At 46.9% G+C, this 15,810-nt stretch overlaps 1 pseudogene; it reads left to right on the top strand.

Moving 5' to 3' along the window:
• The first annotated feature begins 4,962 nt into the window (after nt 1-4,962).
• On the top strand, nt 4,963-6,335 carry LOC109878699 (protein arginine N-methyltransferase 6-like; annotated as a pseudogene).
• Nucleotides 6,336-15,810: the final 9,475 nt, after the last annotated feature.

The raw sequence follows: 15,810 nt of genomic DNA, 5'->3' as shown, positions 1-15,810 counted from the left end.
AGACTGCTGGATGCCTGGTGTCCACAAATAGACTGCTGGATGCCTGGTGTCCACAAATAGACTGCTGGATGCCTGGTGTCCACAAATAGACTGCTGGACGCCTGTTGTCCACACATAGACTGCTGGATGCCTGGTGTCCACAAATAGACTGCTGGATGCCTGGTGTCCACAAATAGACTGCTGGACGCCTGTTGTCCACACATAGACTGCTGGATGCCTGGTGTCCACAAATAGACTGCTGGATGCCTGGTGTCCACAAATAGACTGCTGGATGCCTGGTGTCCACAAATAGACTGCTGGACGCCTGGTGTCCACAAATAGACTGCTGGATGCCTGGTGTCCACAAATAGACTGCTGGATGCCTGGTGTCCACAAATAGACTGCTGGATGCCTGGTGTCCACAAATAGACTGCTGGATGCCTAGTGTCCACACATAGCCTGCTGGACGCCTAGTGTCCACAAATAGACTGCTGGATGCCTGGTGTCCACAAATAGACTGCTGGATGCCTAGTGTCCACACATAGACTGCTGGATGCCTGGTGTCCACAAATAGACTGCTGGATGCCTAGTGTCCACACATAGCCTGCTGGACGCCTAGTGTCCACACATAGCCTGCTGGACGCCTGGTGTCCACACATAGCCTGCTGGACGCCTGTTGTCCACACATAGCCTGCTGGACACCTAGTGTCCACACATAGCTTGCTGGACGCCTGGTGTCCACACATAGCCTGCTGGACGCCTGTTGTCCACACATAGCCTGCTGGACACCTAGTGTCCACACATAGCCTGCTGGACGCCTGTTGTCCACACATAGCCTGCTGGACACCTAGTGTCCACACATAGCCTGCTGGACGCCTGGTGTCCACACATAGCCTGCTGGACACCTAGTGTCCACACATAGCCTGCTGGACGCCTGGTGTCCACACATAGCCTGCTGGACGCCTGCTGTCCACACATAGCCTGCTGGACGCCTAGTGTCCACACATAGCCTGCTGGACGCCTGCTGTCCACACATAGCCTGCTGGACACCTAGTGTCCACACATAGCCTGCTGGACACCTAGTGTCCACACATAGCCTGCTGGACACCTAGTGTCCACACATAGCCTGCAGGACGCCTGCTGTCCACACATAGCCTGCTGGACGCCTGGTGTCCACACATAGCCTGCTGGACACCTAGTGTCCACACATAGCCTGCTGGACGCCTGGTGTCCACACCTAGCCTGCTGTCAACACATAGCCTGCTGGACACCTGCTGTCCACACATAGCCTGCTGGACACCTGCTGTCCACACATAGCCTGCTGGACACCTAGTGTCCACACATAGCCTGCTGGACGCCTGCTGTCCACACATAGCCTGCTGGACACCTAGTGTCCACACATAGCCTGCTGGACACCTAGTGTCCACACATAGCCTGCTGGACGCCTGCTGTCCACACATAGCCTGCTGGACACCTAGTGTCCACACATAGCCTGCTGGACGCCTAGTGTCCACACCTAGCCTGCTGTCCACACATAGCCTGCTGGACGCCTGCTGTCCACACATAGCCTGCTGGACACCTAGTGTCCACACATAGCCTGCTGGACGCCTGGTGTCCACACATAGCCTGCTGGACGCCTGCTGTCCACACATAGCCTGCTGGACGCCTAGTGTCCACACATAGCCTGCTGGACGCCTGCTGTCCACACATAGCCTGCTGGACACCTAGTGTCCACACATAGCCTGCTGGACACCTAGTGTCCACACATAGCCTGCTGGACACCTAGTGTCCACACATAGCCTGCAGGACGCCTGCTGTCCACACATAGCCTGCTGGACGCCTGGTGTCCACACATAGCCTGCTGGACACCTAGTGTCCACACATAGCCTGCTGGACGCCTGGTGTCCACACCTAGCCTGCTGTCAACACATAGCCTGCTGGACACCTGCTGTCCACACATAGCCTGCTGGACACCTGCTGTCCACACATAGCCTGCTGGACACCTAGTGTCCACACATAGCCTGCTGGACGCCTGCTGTCCACACATAGCCTGCTGGACACCTAGTGTCCACACATAGCCTGCTGGACACCTAGTGTCCACACATAGCCTGCTGGACGCCTGCTGTCCACACATAGCCTGCTGGACACCTAGTGTCCACACATAGCCTGCTGGACGCCTAGTGTCCACACCTAGCCTGCTGTCCACACATAGCCTGCTGGACGCCTGCTGTCCACACATAGCCTGCTGGACACCTAGTGTCCACACATAGCCTGCTGGACGCCTAGTGTCCACACATAGCCTGCTGGACACCTAGTGTCCACACATAGCCTGCTGGACACCTAGTGTCCACACATAGCCTGCTGGACACCTAGTGTCCACACATAGCCTGCTGGACACCTGGTGTCCACACATAGCCTGCTGGACGCCTGGTGTCCACACATAGCCTGCTGGACGCCTGGTGTCCACACTTAGCCTGCTGGACGCCTAGTGTCCACACATAGCCTGCTGGACACCTGGTGTCCACACATAGCCTGCTGGACGCCTGGTGTCCACACATAGCCTGCTGGACGCCTGGTGTCCACACATAGCCTGCTGGACGCCTGGTGTCCACACATAGCCTGCTGGACGCCTGGTGTCCACACATAGCCTGCCAGACTTGTGGAGGTCTACAATTTTTTTTCTGAGGTATTGGCAGATTTATTTTGATTTCCCCATGATGTCAAGCAAAGAGGCACTGAGTTTGAAGGTAGGCCTTGAAATACATCCACAGGTACACCTCCAATTGACTCAAATGATGTCAGAAGCTTCTAAAGCCAGGACGTAATTTTCTGGAATTTCCCAAGCTGTTTAAAGGCACAGTCATCTTAGTGTATGTAAACTTCTGACCCACTGGAATTGTGATACAGTGAATTATAAGTGAAATAATCTGTCTGTAAACAATTGTTGGAAAAAATACTTGTGTCATGCACACCTGACTTGCTAAAACTATAGTTTTTAACAAGACATTTGTGGAGTGGTTGAAAACTCCACCCCCCTCTCCATTGGGGGATGGAGAGGAGGGAGGAGGGGGGATGGGGGATGGAGAGGAGGGAGGATGGGGGATGGAGAGGAGGGAGGAGGGGGGATGGAGAGGAGGGAGGAGGGGGGATGGGGGATGGAGAGGAGGGAGGATGGGGGATGGAGAGGAGGGAGGATGGGGGATGGAGAGGAGGGGGGATGGGGGATGGAGAGGAGGGAGGATGGGGGATGGAGAGGAGGGAGGATGGGGGATGGAGAGGAGGGGGGATGGAGAGGAGGGTGGATGGAGAGGAGGGAGGAGGGGGGATGGAGAGGAGGGAGGAGGGGGGATGGGGGATGGAGAGGAGGGAGGAGGGGGGATGGGGGATGGAGAGGATGGGGGATGGAGAGGAGGGGGGATGGGGGATGGAGAGGAGGGAGGAGGGGGGATGGCGGATGGAGAGGAGTGAGGAGGGGGGATGGAGAGGAGGGAGGAGGGGGGACGGGAGGGGAGGTCTGGTGCAAGGCTGGTGACAGGTCTGGTGACAGGCTGGTGACAGGTCTGGTCGGGGACTACTGTATACAGACTGACATTAGTTAGGCTGCTCCTGGGGGACTATACAGACCTCCAGGACCCCCAACAGCCCAACTCCAGTCCTCCATTATCCCCAACAGCCCAACTCCAGTCCTCCAGGACCCCCAACAGCCCAACTCCAGTCCTCCAGTACCCCCCAACAGCCCAACTCCAGTCCTTCAGTACCCCCCAACAGCCCAACTCCAGTCCTCCAGTACCCCCCAACAGCCCAACTCCAGTCCGTCAGTACCCCCCAACAGCCCAACTCCAGTCCTCCAGTACCCCCCAACAGCCCAACTCCAGTCCTTCAGTACCCCCCAACAGCCCAACCCCAGTCCTTCAGTACCCCCCAACAGCCCAACTCCAGTCCTCCATTATCCCCAACAGCCCAACTCCAGTCCTCCAGGACCCCCAACAGCCCAACTCCAGTCCTTCAGTACCCCCCAACAGCCCAACTCCAGTCCTCCAGTACCCCCCAACAGCCCAACTCCAGTCCTTCAGTACCCCCCAACAGCCCAACTCCAGTCCTTCAGTACCCCCCAACAGCCCAACTCCAGTCCTCCATTATCCCCAACAGCCCAACTCCAGTCCTCCAGGACCCCCAACAGCCCAACTCCAGTCATCCAGTACCCCCCAACAGCCCAACTCCAGTCCTTCAGTACCCCCCAACAGCCCAACTCCAGTCCTCCAGTACCCCCCAACAGCCCAACTCCAGTCCTTCAGTACCCCCCAACAGCCCAACTCCAGTCCTCCAGTACCCCCCAACAGCCCAACTCCAGTCCTTCAGTACCCCCCAACAGCCCAACTCCAGTCCTCCAGTACCCCCAACAGCCCAACTGGAGGACTGGAGTTGGGCTGTTAGGGGTTGTGGAGGACTGAGAGTTGGGAACCACTCTGCTATGCAAAATGAGTAGGCCTACATTTTGTGGCAAATGGTAAAATGTGTTGATTTACCACGGGCACAGAACCCCCCAAAAAATATACAATAATTGTTTCTAATGTTAATAATTTTGATAAACCAGGTCATGGTAAAGTTTCTTACATGATATGCTCACACTACACACGTGTCTCAAATGTTTCATCACACTGCCCTGTGTTTCCATTTGAAACAGGCCGTCTGGAATGCTGGAAAACTCAACAACCTGGCAGCTCCCTACTCTCCTTTTCATCTTAGTGAAATGGGATACAGCTCCTGCTCATCCTCCACTAGAACTAGCCAAGGATCTTTGGAAGGAACTGAGAAAGTCACAGAGGATTCACTCAAAGAGGAGAACAGTGCCATAAACCTGTGTTCTGCCTGCCATAACTCTTGGGATGGACAGCTTAGAACTATTTGTGGGCATGCTGGGTAGCCTATAATTGGTCTTCCCCACTGCAAAACATATCCTAACGGAGCACATGTAGGCCTAGGATGGCCACTGTATCCTGTTTTAGCAAGATGTGTACACTATTGCTTTTCAGTGATGATGATGGTTTTCTTGCTGCATTTGATATGCAAGGTTGTCTTGGTGAACATTCACTAGTCCCATTTTCACTATCATAACATGTTTCTCACTATTCTTTAAGATGATTTTTGATGTCCTGCTATTCATGTCATTGATTGTTCAATAGGTGCATTAAACAATGCATTGCGACCGCCGTCGTTTTACTTGTGGGAAATGTAGTTCTACCGCAAGCAAATAGCTATCACATTGACACATTTGACTGCTTATAAAACTACAAAGACCACGATGCAACCCGTTTCCACTTCCAGAACATATAATGCACTGACATTCTATTTCCAATGTGATAACAAGAATTTGAGGGCAAGGAAAATTCCACTTCACAAAGAAAAGGAAATTAGACAGAAATGTACAGGATAACCTGTACTTTGACAGTTATTCTGATATTACCATTCAAGAAGATTTTTTATTTTTTTAACTAGGCAAGTCAGATAAGAACAAATTCCTATTTTCAATGACAGCCTAGGAACAGTGGGTTAACTCCCTGTTCAGGGGCAGAACAACAGATTTGTACCTTGTCAGCTCGGGGGTTTGAACTTGCAACCTTCCAGTTACTAGTCCAACACTCTAACCACTAGGCTACCCCACCCATTGATGGGTGTAATGTACAATTCCTCCATGGAAGGCAGTTAACCCACTGTTCCTAGGCCGTCATTGAAAATAAGAATTTGTTCTTAACTGACTTGCCTATTTAAATAAAGGTTAAAAAAAATTTTTTAAATGACTTGGTGGTGGAGGGCTGGCTGAGTTTCTGGACCAGTATGGACATGTCATGCATGGCTGAATTCGCCAGGAAATGCATCATGAACAATGACATCACCGTGAACTTGGTGATGATAGAGGACGTGTTCTCCCACCCCTCCAAGTTCGCCAGAGTTGTATCTGTACTCATTTACCACAGAGCAGTTGAAATCAGTGAAGGGGGCATTCAAGTGCGAGTGTTTTGTTTCGTCTGCTGTGAACGCGATCAAGCGTGTGGTTCACAGTAACCTTTCCTGGTAGTGAGGAAAAGCCCCTGGTCCACATTTCCTTTCAAACTGGACATCCACTGGAAGCACGTGGTGCTCTATCTGGATGAACCAGTCGATGTGAGGCAGGACACCACAGTGGTGGGTGAGGGAAACATGTCTCCCTCAGAGGACACTTCCAGACATATAACCAGCCAAGTGGACTACACCTATAGGAGAACTCAAAAAAACATTCCAAGACCTTCTCCATCCCAGATGGATATTCAGGAGAAGCTCAGCTGGCGTTAGCAGTGTCAGTATCAGGCTTACATTAGCGCACTGGCTTAGAGCACTGGTTTAGAGTACTGGTTTAGAGCACTGGCTTCGAGCACTGGCTTAATGCACTGGCTTAGAGTACTGGTTTAGAGCACTGGCTTAGAGCACTGGTTTAGAGCACTGGCTTAGCGCACTGGCTTAGAGCACTGGCTTAGAGCACTGGCTTAGAGCACTGGCTTTATAGCACTGGCTTAGAGCACTGGCTTTAGAGCACTGGCTTAGAGCACTGGCTTAGAGCACTGGCTTAGCGCACTGGCTTAGAGCACTGGCTTAGAGCACTGGCTTAGAGCACTGGCTTTATAGCACTGGCTTAGCGCACTGGCTTAGAGCACTGGCTTAGAGCACTGGCTTAGAGCACTGGCTTTATAGCACTGGCTTAGAGCACTGGCTTTAGAGCACTGGCTTAGAGCACTGGCTTAGAGCACTGGCTTAGAGCACTGGCTTAGCGCACTGGCTTAGAGCACTGGCTTAGCGCACTGGCTTAGCAGCAAAAAGGGCAGAGGGACACTTGGTCATTAATTGTAGGCCTATGTTGTAAAGAAGGAAGGATGGAAACAATCTCACTATTGTTACTATAACGGCCGTTGGTGGAAGAAGGTGAGGACCAAAGCGCAGCACGTGTTCGTCATTTATTAAATAGAACTGAACACTAAATACAAAGTAACAAAAAGAACAACCGAAACAGCTCCGTCAGGTACAAAACACAAAACAGAATGCAACTACCCACAAAACCCATGTGGGCAAGAGCTACCTAAGTATGGTTCCCAATCATAGACAACGATAGACAGCTGTCCCTGATTGAGAACCATACCCGACCAAAAACAAAGAAATACAAAAACATAGAAAAAAGAACATAGAATGCCCAGCCTAGTCAGAGCGTGACAGTTACGGAATAATGCTGATGTCCTTGAACTTGTGGAGAGCCTAAGTGTTGTTATAATCGGTCTGAATTGATTATCTAAGTGGATGGAGTTAAATGAATCAATTCAACCAAGAAGTTCTCTTAATTGAAATGGTTTGCTTTTTCTCATGTTTATATGAACTATTTGTTTTATTGCAATTTTAAATGGCTTAGAAACATGTTTATTTATATATATATATATATACTGTATATATACATACTACATGAACAAAAGTTCTGCTTGTTCTGCTTGTCGAACATCTCATTCCAAAATCGTGAGTATTCATGTGGAGTTGCCCCCCCCCCCGATGTTTGAGCGCTACACCCTTCAGTACTCAGCAGTCCCGTTCTGTGAGCTTGTGTTGCCTATCACTTTATGGCTGAGCAGTTGTTGCTCCTAGACTTTTCCACTTAAGAAATTCCACAAATTAACTTTTAACAAGGCACACCTGCTAATTGAAATGCATTCCAGGTGACTACTTCCTGAAGATGGTTGAGAGAATGCCAAGTGTGTGCAAAGTTGACATCAAGGCAAATGGTGGCTACTTTGAAGGATCTCAAATATAAAATATATTTAGATTTGTTTAACACTTTGTTGGTTACTACATGATTCCATATGTGTTATTTCATAGGTTTGATGTCTTCATTATTATTCTAAAATGTGTACAATAGTAAAAATAAAGAAAAACCCTTAAATGAGAAGGTGTGTCCAAACATTTGACTGGTACTGTATATTTGCAGGATTCCCATCTCACTGGGATATAGACTTGAACCCATTGAACTGAATCTGATATCATATTTGACCTCATTGTCATTCTAATGGTTATGCACTATTAATGTTATAGATTAATCCAATAGTGGACTGAACTCTAATTTGAAACTCCCTGATGTATGCTATTATATTACCCAAACAAGACTGATGTATGCTATTATATTACCCAAACAAGACTGCTATGCTATTATATTACCCAAACAAGACTGCTATGCTATTATATTACCCAAACAAGACTGCTATGCTATTATATTACCCAAACAAGACTGATGTATGCTATTATATTACCCAAACAAGACTGCTATGCTATTATATTACCCAAACAAGACAGATGTATGCTATTATATTAACCAAACAAGACTGCTATGCTATTATATTACCCAAACAAGACTGCTGTGCTATTATATTACCCAAACAAGACTGCTATCCTATTATATTACCCAAACAAGACTGATATCCTATTATATTACCCGAACAAGACTGCTATCCTATTATATTACCCAAACAAGACTGCTATGGAGGTCAGGTGAGGACAAATGTCCAGATTTCTCTGATATTTCAGCTTTCATTCCACAGTGTGAGAGTCTAGTCAATTAGCTTACAGTAAGGCATTTCTGTTTTCATTCCACAGTATGAGAGTCTAGCCAATTAGCTTACAGTAAGGTATTTCTGTTTTCATTCCACAATGTGAGAGTTAGCTTACAGTAAGGTGATCATGTGTGATAGGGTAATTCATGTATACTGAACAAAAATATAAATTGCAACATGTAAAAGTGTTGGTCTCATGTTTCATGCGCTGAAATAAAAGATCCCATGGAATTCAATTGTCATTTCTCTACCATAAGCAGCCTCCAACGTCGTCGTTTCAGAGAATTTGGCAGAACGTCCAACCGGCCTCAATACCGCAGACCACGTGTAACCACGCCAACCCAGGACCTCCACATCCGGTTTCTTTACCAGCGGGATCGTCTGACACCAGCCACCCGGAAAGATGATGAAACTGAGAAGTATTTCTGTCTGTAATGAAGCCATTTTGTGGGGGGAAACAAATTCTGATTCGCTGGGCCTGCACTCCTGCCCAGTCATGTGAAATCAGATTAAGGTCTAATTAATTCATTAATTCATTTCAATGGACTGATTTCCTTATATGAACTGTAACTCAGTAATATATTTGAAGTTGTTGCGTGTTGCGTTTATATTTTTGTTCAGTATATATGAATAACGGAATGGCAAACGTGTTTTTGTCTTCATGATTCTGCAGTGTGGGACAGGAGGTGCGAGAGGAGGTGAGACAGGAGTTAGGAGAGGGGGTGAGACAGGAGCTGCATGGCATATAGGATGTTATTCAGTAGTCTTTTTTGACTTTCAATGTTCAATCTGACTTCACAGCAACATTTTGGCTCAAATTTGCCCTGCTGCCACGTTTTGGTTCAAATTCACTTAGTTGCCACTGTGCCATAGGTGTCTCCTACCCTGCCCGTTCTCCGCCCAGTAGACAGACTAAATGCAGATGTGCAGATATTGGAAATGTCAAGTGCAGTATTAGCTTCCAGCCGCTCCTGAACTCTGTATCAAACCCTGGCATACACAGCCATTCTCTGCCCAATACTAAACCAATTGTGAACCATCCTTGGCAGAGAAACTTTAAATGGGTTTATTTGTCTTGTATTGCACTACGATGGAGAGTAAGATCAATAGAGAATGTTTTTAATCTAACTCATTCTGGAGGCATTATGTGTGAGAAGAGAATCCATTATGTTAGAGCTCCTGGGTAGGCAACAACTATTCTGTCCAAAGGGTCAAAGTCCCGTATATCTCTTACAATGTCTTCCCAGTCTGAGAAACACAAGCATTGGTCTGACAGCAGGCGATGAGGAAAAAAGCTGTTATGGGACAACAAATGTCATCAAATAAATAAACAAATTCCAAATATGCATCTGACATTCTGTTATATTCAGCATTATAACTTCACAGACGGATGAAGAGGAAGGAGCCCCCGAGGAGGAAGGAGGGCGCTAGGAGGAAGGAGCCCCCGAGGAGGAAGGAGCCCCCGAGGAGGAAGGAGCCCCCGAGGAGGAAGGAGCCCCCGAGGAGGAAGGAGGGTGCTAGGAGGAAGGAGCCCCCGAGGAGGAAGGAGCCCCCGAGGAGGAAGGAGGGCGCTAGGAGGAAGAAGGGAACTAAGAGGAAGGAGGGTGTTAGGAAGCAGGAGCCCCCGAGGAGGAAGGAGGGCGCTAGGAGGAAGAAGGGAACTAAGAGGAAGGTGGGTGTTAGGAAGCAGGAGGGCACTAGGAGGAAGGAGGGTGCTAGGAAGCAGGAGGGCACTAGGAGGAAGGAGGGTGCTAGGAGGAAGGAGGGTGCTAGGAAGCAGGAGGGCACTAGGAGGAAGGAGGGTGCTAGGAGTAAGGAGGGTGCTAGGAAGAAGGAGGGTGCTAGGAAAGTGTGAAATAGCTGAGTAAGAGTAGAAGAAGAAGCCTCAAACTGTAGGACATACTGTAGGACATACTGCAGGACATACTGTAGGACATACTGTAGGACATACTGCAGGACATACTGTAGGACATACTGTAGGACATACTGTAGGACATACTGCAGGACATACTGTAGGACATACTGTAGGACATACTGCAGGAAATACTGTAGGACATACTGTAGGACATACTGCAGGAAATACTGTAGGACATACTGTAGGACATACTGCAAGAAATACTGCAGGACATACTGTAGGACATACTGTAGGACATACTGTAGGACATACTGCAGGACATACTGTAGGACATACTGTAGGACATACTGTAGGACATACTGCAAGACCTACTGCAGGACATGCTGTAGGACATACTGCAGGACATACTGCAGGACATATTGGTATGACATACTGTAGGACATACTGCAGGACATACTGTAGGACATACTGCAGGACATACTGTAGGACATACTGTAGGACATGCTGTAGGACATACTGCAGGACATACTGTAGGACATACTGTAGGACATGCTGTAGGACATACTGCAGGACATACTGTAGGACATACTGTAGGACATACTGTAGGACATACTGCAGGACATACTGCAGGACATACTGTAGGACATACTGTAGGACATACTGCAAGACCTACTGCAGGACATGCTGTAGGACATACTGCAGGACATACTGCAGGACATACTGTAGGACATACTGTAGGACATACTGCAAGACCTACTGCAGGACATGCTGTAGGACATACTGCAGGACATACTGCAGGACATACTGTAGGACATACTGTAGGACATGCTGTAGGACATACTGCAGGACATACTGCAGGACATACTGCAGGACATACTGTAGGACATACTGTAGGACATACTGTAGGACATACTGCAAGACCTACTGCAGGACATGCTGTAGGACATACTGCAGGACATACTGCAGGACATGTTTTCTTACCCCAATACTGTACAATTGTCTTGTTAACAATAAGGCTACGTTCCAATCACTCTTTTGTATACAAACATTGACGCACATAGAATTGCTGTTCAAATACTATTATGTGTTCCTATAAAAACTCAGCAAAAAAAGAAATGTCCTCTCACTATCAACTGCGTTAACTTTCAGTAAAATTATCATGTGTAAATATTTGTATGAATTTAACAAGATTCAACAACTGAGACATAAACTGAAAAAGTTCCACAGACATGTGACTAACAGAAATGGAAAAATGTGTACCTGAACAAAGGGGAGGGGGGTCAAAATCAAAAGTAACAGTCAGTATCTGGTGTGGCCACCAGCTGCATTAAGTACTGCAGTGCATCTCCTCCTCATGGACTGCACCAGATTTGCTCACCCTCCGATCCAACAGGTCCCAGATGTGCTAAGTGCGATTGAGATCCGGGCTCTTCGCCATGACAGAACACTGCCATTCCTGTCTTGCAGGAAATCACGCACAGAACGATCAGTATGGCTGGTGGCATTGTCATGCTGGAGGGTCAGGATGAGCCTGCAGGAAGGGTACCACATGAGGTAAGAGGATGTTTCCCTGTAACACACAGCGTTGAGATTGCCTGCAATGACAACAAGGCTCAGTCCAATTATGCTGCGACATACTGCCCCAAACCATGACAGACCCTCCACCTCCAAATCCCGGTACAGAGTACAGGCCTCGGTGTAGCGTTCATTCCTTCGACGATAAACGAGAATCCGACCATCAACCCTGGTGTCACAAAACCACGACTCGTCAGTGAAGAGCACTTTTTGACAGTCCTGTCTGGTCCAGTGATGGTGGGTTTGTGCCAATAGGAGACGTTGTTGTCGGTGAGGTCTGGTGAGGGACTGCCTTACAACAGGCCTACAAGCCCTCAGGCCAGCCTCTCTCAGCCTATTGTGAAGTCTGAGCACTGATGGAGGGATTGTGGGTTCCTGGTGTAACTCGGGCAGTTGTTGTTGCCATCCTGGAGCTGTCCCGCAGGTGTGATGTTCGGATGTACCGATCCTGTGCAGGTGTTGTTACACGTGGTTTGCCACTGCAAGGATGATAAGTTGTCAGTCCTGTCTCCCTGTAGCGCTGTCTTAGGCGTCTCACAGTACGGACATTACAATTTATTGCCCTGGCCACATCTGCAGTCCTCATGCCTCCTTGCAGCATGCCTAAGGCACGTTCACGCAGGAGAGCAGGGGCCCTGTGCATCTTTCTTTTGGTATTTTTCAGAGTCAGTAGAAAGGCCTCTTTAGTGTCCTAAGTTTCCATAACTGTGACCTTAATTACCTACCGTCTGTAAGCTGTTAGTGTCTTAACGACCGTTCCACAGGTGCATGTTCATTAATTGTTTGTGGTTCATTGAACAAGCATGGGAAACAGTGATTTTTACTAATTATCTTTGAAAAACAGGGTCCTGAAAAAGGGACGTTACTTTTTTTTGCTGAGTTTGTGTTTATCCCTATACCAGGATTGTTTTATTTATTTTGTATTTATTTAACCTTTATTTAACTAGGCAAGTCAGTTAAAGAACAAATTCTTATTTACAATGACAGCCTACCGGGGAACAGTGGGTTAATTGCTTCGTTCAGGGGCAGGGCGACAGATTTCTACCTTGTCAGCTTGAGTATTCAATCCCTCTGGGATTCGATCCCCCAACACTCTAACCACTAGGCTACCTGCCGCCCCATTGTGACTGACTTCACATTCAAATGCTTAGCTGGAAATCCTGTGTCCTGTGTCCTGTGTGTGTGTGTGTGTGTGTGTGTGTGTGTGTGTGTGTGTGTGTGTGTGTGTGTGTGTGTGTGTGTGTGTGTGTGTGTGTGTGTGTGTGTGTGTGCCTGCGTGCGTGAGTGTGTGTGTGTGTGCGTGCGTGCGTGTGTGTGTCAGAAATGCATCGAACTGAATTCAGTGAGACATGACTGCATGGACGGACACAACAGCAACCAATCACAACAGTGAAAGAGTTGGTTGGTGCTGTTAAGTAAATCCCAAATCGCTTGCAGAGCAACAACACAAATCCGAACAGGACACCCAAATCTCAATCAGTGGGTGAGTGAAGTACAAATCCACCACAAACTACGTGGGCCTGTATGGTTCTAATCCTTTTTCAATTTCCTTGGATTACGCTCCTGTGTAATTCTTCTCAGGTAATGTTTATTTTTATTTTTTTTACTTATTATATTTCAATTTAGGGGAGTCGAGTTTTGGGTTTTAAACACTATGCAGTATCAGCAGAGGCCTGTAAAACACAGATTGACGAAGGGACTTTAGCCAGCTCTAGAGCGCATGGTGAAATTAACAATGGATGTCCTCTTAATTAGGATACATTTACCAGTTGAGTAGTAATATAACTATTACTGGGCTTTACGACATAATGGTTTTATTCTTGGTATTATTGTGTCCTAACCATCCCACTGCTGACAACGATGTAGCAAATGTTGTCAAACTATTTTGTTCCAGTGCTTGTAACGAACTTCCTGATTATTATTACGTCTAGTTTTGTTTTGTTTTTCAGGATTTTTTAAAAGTAAGCCTGTCTCCCTCTCACACACACTGCCTTGCACTTACTTACCGACCGGATGAAGGCAACAGTACACTCCATTGAACCAAGGTAAAATCCAATACTCAGCCTGCCGTCTGTGAGACAGTGATGGGTGGAAAAACAGCTGTAGACGTACAATATATGTCAGAAAAGCACACTGCCACACTCAGATTAAGGCACACACACTAAACACACACACACACATTAAACACACACACACACACACTAAACACACATACACACACACTAAACACACACACACACACACACACTGACAGAGTAGGATGACAAATAATGGAGTGTGAGGCACATGAATGCCAGTCTGTGTGGATTGCAGTGCCGGCTATCGAACCTCCACACAGATTTGAAGACGCATGGTTGTGCTGAAAGGGGACAGCAGACATACATGCTACGGAAGCTTTTCGATCACAAGAGGAAGGGGCCAGTGGATCACAATTGGTTTTTGCAATCCGTTCTACCACGATACATTTGATGTCTCATTTAAGTACCATTTTTACCCCTCTGTCTGTGTGATATTTTATGGGTAATTGTTTAGTGACTGTTAGATAGAACAACCTTTGTCGATTGAGAGGTTATTGTTAGGGCTAGATAGTTCTAGACTATAACTACAGTAAGGGCCTTGTGTTATAGACTATAACTATAGTAAGGGCTTTGAGTTATAGACTTTAAACAATGCTACCTAATATAATGTTTACATACCCTACATTATTCATCTCATATGTATACGTATATACTGTACTCTATATCATCTACTGCATCCTTATGTAATACATGTATCACTAGCCACTTTAAACTATGCCACTTTGTTTACATACTCATCTCATATGTACATACTGCACTCAATACCATCTACTGTATCTTGCCTATGCCGCTCTGTACCATCATTCATTCATATATCTTTATGTACATATTCTTTATTCCCTTACACTTGTGTCTATAAGGTAGTAGTTTTGGAATTGTTAGCTAGATTACTTGTTGGTTATTACTGCATTGTCGGAACTAGAAGCACAAGCATTTCGCTACACTCGCACTAACATCTGCTAACCATGTGTATGTGACCAATAAAATTTGATTTGATTTGATGTATAACTACAGTAAGGGCTTTGAGTTATAGACTATAACTATAGTAAGGGCTTTGAGTTATAGACTATAACTACAGTAAGGGCTTTGAGTTATAGACTATAACTACAGTAAGGGCCTTGAGTTATAGACTATAACTACAGTAAGGGCCTTGAGTTATAGACTATAAATATAGTAAGGGCCGTGATCTGTAGACTATAACCACAGTAAGGGCCGTGATCTGTAGACTATAACCACAGTAAGGGCCGTGATCTGTAGACTATAACCACAGTAAGGGCCGTGATCTGTAGACTATAACCACAGTAAGGGCCGTGATCTGGTCACCTGACCCTGGGGCATTGTTTTAAATAGACTTAAGCTTTTCCTTCTTTTCCTCTGAGTTCTGGTGTTGCAATGGGAACATTTTTACCTGGTTAAAGAAATTCAGTGGATACCATCTGTATTAAAATGTACTATACATCTGTTCTGCCATTGGTGTAGCTAAGTGGGCATAAAATAGGCATTACAGGAAAATAGAATTGCATGAAACGGCCTGTGTTATTCCATTGCTGGTTATTGTGAAGGTATGAAGCATGTTCCTATTAGATTAATTGCTTTTGCTCCCGGAGTCACTTGAGGAGCTGTCCACGTGCTGACATGAGCGCCGCTGCAAATGTAAAGTGTGAGGAACTGTCCATGGTGCTGACGTGACTGGCCAGTTGACGCA

This window comes from Oncorhynchus kisutch, linkage group LG11, assembly GCF_002021735.2.
Source record: "Oncorhynchus kisutch isolate 150728-3 linkage group LG11, Okis_V2, whole genome shotgun sequence".
NCBI lineage: Eukaryota > Metazoa > Chordata > Actinopteri > Salmoniformes > Salmonidae > Oncorhynchus > Oncorhynchus kisutch.
The sequence above is the reverse complement of the archived record's forward strand: the minus strand, read 5'-3'. Positions and strand labels throughout refer to the sequence as shown.